Below are 8,277 nucleotides of genomic sequence, written 5' to 3' on the forward strand. Positions count from 1 at the left end.
GACAGGGATTCTTCTGGCAGGTGGCTTGACATTAACATGGTCTTTGGCTGTCTGTAATTATACAGAATTTTTCTGTTAAATTTAGTCAGATTGATCATTCTTTTCCTTTATGGCTGAGGCTTTTCTGTGTTCGTTTTTAAAAACTGGTTCCTTCCCTCAGATTTAAAAATATATATGTATATATTACATATTTTGTTCTAAAAGTTACGAATTTCAACATATACCTAATTTACCTGAAACGCAATTTCGTGAGTGTTAGGTAGAAATCCTACCCCATATTGGTAGCCAGCTTTCATAATATTATCTATTAAACAGTCTGTCCATTACCCATTGACTTTGCAGTGCCTTCTCACTTACATTACCAAATCTTGTTGTATGTGTATTGGTTTCCGGTCTCTGTATTCTATTCCATTGGTCTATTTATCTGTGTTAATTCTACGTATATATTTCTTTCTTTAAAAAATAGCTTTACAATTAATCTCGCAGAGTAGTCTTATTCTTCTTTAAGACTTTTCTTAGATAGACATGTCCTCTGCCGTCCAAGAGCTCTCTTAACTCTCTTTTCCCCTCCTGTGTTCTCTCATGACCAATTTGCCCTTACTATGAGTTGTCTTATGGAAGAATCTGGTAGGTGTCCATCCTAGGCTTTAACTGGTGGGACCAGGAGGCTCTTTTGGCTTTGCCAGATTTTATACTTAAGGTTTTACAGTCCAGTTATTCTCTGTATGATTTTTAAAATTAGAGGCAAAAATTTTATATGTTTATGAATGAAATCCTTGAACCTCACCATGAATTTTTTTTTTTCTGTTTTATAAGAAGAAAGTTTTAGTTGCTTAGTTGTGTCTGATTCTGCAACTCCATGGTCTGTAGCCCGCCAGGCTCTTCTGTCCATAGGATTTCCCAGACAAGAATGCTGGAGTGGGTTGATACCTGTTTTACACAAGTTTCTGCAAAACGACTTTTGGGCTAAGGAGAGTGTTTAGCATGTGTTCAGCTAGTTCCAGTAGCTTTGACAGTCTTTTTTTTTTTAACTGTGACTTTCTTTTTAAGGAGAGCAACTTCTTTGGGTAGCGCAAAAGCATAAGTAATTCGTATATTTGTTGTCCAGATTTTATGGTGGTACCTGAGGAGGTCAAGAAACCTGTTTCCATGGCATTCCAAATTGACATGTTATCTCAAAAATACTAGCTGCAGTATACAATTTACTCTTGTATTTAGGAATATTATGTACCCTATAGAAGACTGTAAGTTTGACCGTTGGAGTCTACCTAGTTAAGTACTGGATGCTAAAAAACTCTAGTGTGGTTATTGTATAGCCAGAGAGTATTGCTCCTTTTCATTCTTTAAGACCCATTAACAATCAGTTATCTATAACAACTTAGGAGTGGAGTGTTCAACACATCTGTTCTGAGCATGGGTTTCTTTAACTGTGTACGTATAACCATGGGAATTTATTTCATCAGCTAAAGTTAAGAGAATTTCTCAATATGAGAAGGCATACATTTCTAGTGTATAGTTGATAGTAAAATGAGAAGGAGAAAGTGAAGACATATAGTATCATCAGACTTACTTTTGCACATTGATATTGTACCCTGCAATCTTGCTGAACTTGTTTACTAGTTCTAATAGTTTGTGTGTGTGTGTGTGTGTGTGTGTGTGTAACTCAGAATTTTCTATATATAAGGTCTTACCATTGGCAGTAGTGATGGTTTTATTTCTTTTCCAGTCTGCATGCTTTTTATTAGACATCTGACTAGAAACTCCAGTATTGAATAGCAGTGGTGAGAACAGATAATCTTTGTTTCGTTCCTGATCTTAGAGGGTAAGCTTTCAGTCTTTCAGCATTATGATGTTAAACTGTGGTTGATACAATCAAATTTAAAGGTGACCTGAGTACAAGTTCTGAAGATACTTCAACTAATTAATCTAGGCTGCAGTTTCTTGGTACAAGAGAAAATAAGCTGGTGGCTCAAAGGATGGGCTGTAGGAGGCAACAGATTTTTTATTTCTGTCATGCTCGTGAAAAACCATTAGAGCAGAAATTCTCAGCCTCACTACTGTTAGCATTTTGGGCTGCAAAATTCTTTGTTTCCGGGAATGTCCTGGGGCATTGTAGAATGTTTAGCTGCATCCCTGGCCTCTATATTTGTTCAATGCCAGTGTACCATCCTTGTGAGAACCAAAAATGTCCAGGCATTGCTAGATGTTCTCCAGGTGGTAAAATTGCCCCTCAGCGACAGTCATTGCCTTATAACATGGACTAATTAGGCACCATTCAATAGAAATACAGTGTGAGCCACATATGCTGTTTTAAGTTCTCTTGTAGCCTAAAATTTAAGAATAGGTGAAATTTTAATAACACATTTTGTTTAACTTGGTATCCAAAGTACTATTTCAATATTTAATCAATAAGAATTAGGTACTTTATATTCTTTTCTCATATTGTTTTTGAAATTCAGTGTATTTTAAATTTATAGCACATTCCAATTTAGATAGGAAATTTTCATCAGAAAGACTTTGATTTCAGAAAATTTACTGTTAAATTCATGTGCCCAAGTTTTTCCCAAATGCACTTGAAGGTCTTCCAATAACTGGAACTGGTGTCCCTTTTGAAATTTTCATTAATTAAAATGAAATAAAAATTTGAAATTTTGTTTCTCAGTCACACTTGCCACATTTCAAGAGATCACTAATTACATGTTGCTAGTGGCTATTGTATTGGACAGTATAGGCTTAACCTTACATGTCCGTACAAAAAGAAAGGCTTATGATAATCTAGGAGGAATCAGCCTAGACCCTTAAATTCACCTCCAAATACTTTACCTATGTCTTGAGAGTCTTTTGCCCATAAAATTCTGGGATTGTAGCTTATCCTTTGGTTAATTTTTGAATAGTGTAGTTGTATGTCAAAATCAGCTATACTTTGGTCATATTAGCATTTTCCACAATTTTGAAAAATAATTCTGCAGTAAATTTTATGTGGCAGTCATTTATGAAACAAAACCTTACCTATTAAATTGTTGTATCATGAGGAAAGGACTAAATTCTGATAATGGTCCCAAGATAATCATTAAAGATTGTTGGACATTTCCACCATTTGAGTGGTTTTAGTACTCTGAGGGAGCTGATGTTCTGTGGCTCTAGAATTATTAGTATGTAAAGATATTACCCATATCTGTATATTGTTGTTCATCTATATTTAAAAGGCCAGGGCCCTGGAAAAGGGAATGGCAACCCACTCCAGTATTCTTGCTTGGAGAATTCCATGGACAGAGGAGCCTGGTGGGCTACAGTCCATGGGGTCGCAAAGAATCAGACACGACTGAGCGAGTAACACTAACTAATGTTTCCTGGAGTAAGTTACTGGGGAGATTTTGGCTAGTTGTCCTGTTTTTTAGTCATTACAGAACGTGAATTCTTCCCCTGGCCTTCCTGCTTATGGTATTATTGACACAGCTGCCCATCTCTCATAGAACAGAGAACCTTTTGGTCTTTATTTTTGTTTTGTATATCATCTGCTTTATCTTGAAGGTCAGAAGTTTGTTTTGATTTCTAGATTGAAGTGTTTAGTGACATGTTGAAGATCATCTCAGTTGGTACTTCTGGAGTCCATTTTCAAAAAAATAGGCAAGCCCATCTTCACGTTTGCTTTTGAGGATACTCTAGAATGTTGTTTGAAATTATTTCTGGATTTGTTTTGAAATCTGCTACTTACTCACCTCATCTTTTTATGTTTGTTTGTTTATAGTTTTGATTTTCATTAAGACTTTTCCTAAAGGAAAGGCATCTGAAATGCCTTAATCATACATTTCCTGTTTGCTTACTCGTTCCAGGTCATTCCTTGAATTATGAAGAGCTGAATATTTAAGCCATCTCCTAGCTTTTTGTGTTGTTTTTGTTGTCATTGTTTTTGCTGGTTTTGACTCTTTTGCCCTCATCTTAGGGGCTGATAATTAAGTGAACTGGTTGGTACAAACTTAGTAGTCCAGGACAGTAAAAATCTTACAAAATCTGAACTCTGTATAAACCTGTCTTCCTAAGGTTAAGAAAAATCCTTGATCAAAGCTCTCAACTTGATTTTAGATCAAGGTTCAAAGATCAGTTTCTTTAGATCTGTATTCTGGTATATTAGTTTTGAAGGGATATGTATAATGTAAATGATCTGTTAAGAAAAACTTGCAGGAAATGGTTACTTGTTTGGGAGGTAAAAGAAGGTGCAGAAGGATAGAAGGAATTTTAGTGGATAGTAGAGATACAGCTGGGTAGAGAGAAAGGTGCAAGCAGGGTGGGTTTCAGAAAGTTAAAATAGGGATTAACTGGTATTTCTTTCAGGGAGGCTAAGAGTCCGTTTCATTTTAAGGCCTCAGCAGTTGACTGTTGAATGCTTTAGGCTTTTTCCCCCTTATTTTTCTAGAGCTCTTTTGAAATATATAAACTTTGATCTATCAGAAGTTCCCTATAATGGTATTGTAATTCTAAGACAGTTTTAGCAAAAATCTCTCTTTATCAAGGTAAGCACAAGGGATTGGATTATTGTGAGAATTCTGCCAGGAGAACATCATGCCTTTGACATAGTCTAATCAGTGACAACAAGGAAAAGGCACTATGTAAGTCAAGTGTGTTTGTTAATGACAGTGAAGTGTGTTTGCTAATGAACAGCGCTGTTTGTTAATTCAGTGAAGCAGAGGATAAGAAGGAGCCACGTGATCAGGGACCCCAGCAATTGGTCCTGAAATACAGACTAAACAAAATGAACTTCTTCACAAATTGCCAGGCCTTGCAGAGTACTCTTAAGAGGATCTCATCAGGGACTCAAAGCAAAGTTTGACACAGTCATTTTAGCAGCCTGTTTTCATCCAACTAATGAACCATTAGTCTTTAAGGCCAACTTGCGTAGACTTGGAGACCTAGCTTACGCCTCCATCTGTTCTCTCCGAAGCACTTCCATATATGTTCAACAGATACAAGACAGTAAGGGACAAAATAAGAATATATAAGATAAGAATTTATATAAATAGATCAACAAGAAAGTGAAGCCAAGCAATGGGTCTGATCATCATAAATTCATATCTTAATGTACTCAGTAACCTTATACGAAGATCTGTTGTTTAGAACTCTTAGATAAAATAAATTCAGCAATTGGATCTCAAAGAACCTAGTCAAAGTTCAGATTGTTTTTGAGAGACTCACCTGGCAACAGATGTGAGAACTATTGGAGTCTGGGACTCAAGAGGCCACTGGTCTTCCTTGTTGGTCCAAGGGTCCCCTGGGATACTGTCAGTAAGGTCTTTTAAAAAAATCTTGATTTGAGGGTTGTCCAAGGGAGAGATCAAGATTACCACTTGATATCTGAAACAAAATCTGTATTATTTAAGGGAAAGTTATGCTGGTTAGGCCTGTCATTTTGAGTAAATCCAACTGCTAATTTTACATAAGGTTTCTGATTTGGGTATTGTTTTCGTGTTATGTTGGTTACAAAGGTGGAGTGGGTTGACGTCACCCTTACAAACATGGTTATTCTGGCAAGACACATTGGCCAGCTGGCTGTCAGAAGATTTAGTGATAAGTTTGTCGACTGGTTGACCTTCAAAAGTGTGAGACTCACTGAATGGTTGGCTTCCAGAGGCAAGGTTACTTGATCAAGTTATTGTTGATTAAATAGATTCTGAGTTGGTGCTAATTCACTTTTTACTGGCTGTAGAATAGTCAGTCTTTTATCAGGACTGTGGAGAGAGAGGCTTTTTTATTCTTACTGGATTTGTTAAATAGCTTTTGCTGAATTTGCCTCTTTTTTAATAAAGCAAAATGCATGTAACATAAAATTAACTATTTTAAATGAACAGTTTAGTAGCATTTGGTACATTAAACAATTACTTCCCAACCTCCCACACTGCCCCTGGTGACTACCAACCTGCTTTCTGTCTCTATGGATTTACCTATTCTGGGCATTTCATATAAATGGCATTGTACAACACATGACTTTTTATGCCTGTCATCTTTGACTTAGCGTGCTTTTGAGGTTGTAGCATGTATCAGTACTTCATTTTTTTAAATGGCTAAATAACATTCCATAGCATGTATATACCACAACTTGATTATCAATCTTCTTTGATGGATACTTGGGTTGTTTATACTTTTTCACTGTTGTGAATAGTGCTTCTTTTATGGACATTTGTGTTCAATTATTTTTATGATCGCCTGTTTTCAGTGCTTTGGGGTATGTACACAGGAGTAGAAAGTGAAGTAAAGTGTTCGTTGCTCAGTCATGTCTGACTCTTATTGACCCACGAACTATATAGCCTGCCAGGCTCCTCTGTCTATGGGATTTTCCAGGCAAGAATACTGGAGTGGGTTGCCATTTCCTTCTCTAGGGGATATTCCTGACCCAGGGATCGAACCCAGGTCTCCTGCGTTGTGGGCAGATTCTTTACCTCTGAGCCACCAAGGAAGTCCATACATAGAAGTAGAATTGCTGGTAACTCTGTATTTAACTTTTTAAGGAAATACCAAACTGTTTTTCACAGCAGCTGCCAAATTTTACATTCTGCTTCAGCAAGGTCATTGAGGGATCCACTCTCTTTACAGTCTCTCCAATACTTGTTACTTTGCATTTTTAAAAATTATAGCCGTCCTAGTGGGTAGATAGTATTATCTTGTGAGTTTGAGTAGAATTTCTCTCATGACTAATGATGTTGAGCATCTTTTCACATACTTGTTGACTGATTGTGTATCTTCTTTGGAGAAATATCTTGTTCATTTTTATTTCATTTAAACCCTTGTCTAGCCTTTTTTCAAATTTATTCATTTTTGCCTGTGCTCGGTTGGGTCTTCATTGCTGCACGTGGGCTTTCTGTAGTTGTGGACAGGGACTACTCTGGTTGCAGTGTGAGGGCTTCTTTTTGCAGTGGCTTCTCATTGCAGAGCATGGGCTCGGGGCACAGGCTGCAGCAGTCGTGGCATGTGTGCTCAGTGGTTGCAGCTTGCGGACTCTACAGAGCGCAGGCTCAGTAGTTGTGGCACGCAGGCTTAGTTGCCCTGTGGCATGTGGGATCTTCCCCAGACCAGGGATCGAACCCGTGTCCCCTGCATTTCAAGGCGGATTCTTAACCACTGGACCACCAGGGAAGCCCTGCTCATTTTTAAATTGGGATAAAATTTTGTTGTTGCTGTTAAGATTTTTTTATTATTATTACTATTCTCTGGATACTAGATAAGATCTAGTCTAGTATTAGGATATTAATATTCTTTAGTTTTAGGAGAAGTTCTTGTGGATTCAGTATTGATTAGGTTTAGTTCTGCGTGACAAAAAATCCAAAATAAATGTGGTTTACACAGGAAAGAAATTTCTCTTTTTAAATGAAGTCTAGATATAAGCAGTTTGGGGACCTAGGTTTCTTGTGTATGAAGATGGACCTAGGTTTCCTATGTATGTGTATGGACCTTTCTTGTGTATGAATATGGACCTAGGTTTCTTATATATGTATATAGACCTTGGTTTCTTACGTTGTTGCTCCACTATCTGCAATGTGTGACTCCACTCCATGTTCCAAGGTGCCTGCTCAAGCTCCAGCCATTTTGGGTACTTTACACTCAGCACCACGTCTCACTGCTTTGTGAGGGCTTTCTCTAGTTGCAGTGAGCCAGGGACAGCTCTTCGTTGCAGTACACAGGCTTCTCACTGTGGTGGCTTCTCTTGGTGCAGACCATGGGCTCTAACACACAGGCTTTGTTGCTCTGTGCCATGTGGAATCTTCCTGGACCAGGGATTGAACCCGTGTCCCCTGCTTTGGCAGAAGGATTCTTATCCTCTGTGCCACCAAAAGTCCAGAAAGGATTTACTTTTTGACCCTAGCAGCAGGCAGTTTGCATAAAAACAGATCACTGGGAGAATTAACTGGTTCACAACTGATCTTCAGTCCTTTTGAAGGTTGGTATATTTACATTTCATCCAGCATTCTTTCACCTCAGCTGATCTTGAACTCCAGTTTTGGTTTATCCCCACACTTATAAGACTGTGTTCAACTCTATTTACCTTATCAACCTCTGGACTACCATTTTCTGCTCAGCTTTTCCCACCTTTAGCTTTTCAGTCTTCAGTTCCATTCAGTTCAGTTGCTCAGTCACGTCGGACTGTTTGAGATCTCATGGACTGCAGCATACCAGGATTCCCTGTCCATCACCAACTTCTGGAGCATGCTCAAACTCATGTCCTTTGAGTCAGTGATACCATCCAACTGTCTCATCCTCTGTCATCCCCTTCTCCTGCCTTCAACCTTT

This window comes from Capricornis sumatraensis, chromosome 1, assembly GCF_032405125.1.
Source record: "Capricornis sumatraensis isolate serow.1 chromosome 1, serow.2, whole genome shotgun sequence".
Classification (NCBI taxonomy): Eukaryota; Metazoa; Chordata; class Mammalia; order Artiodactyla; family Bovidae; genus Capricornis; species Capricornis sumatraensis.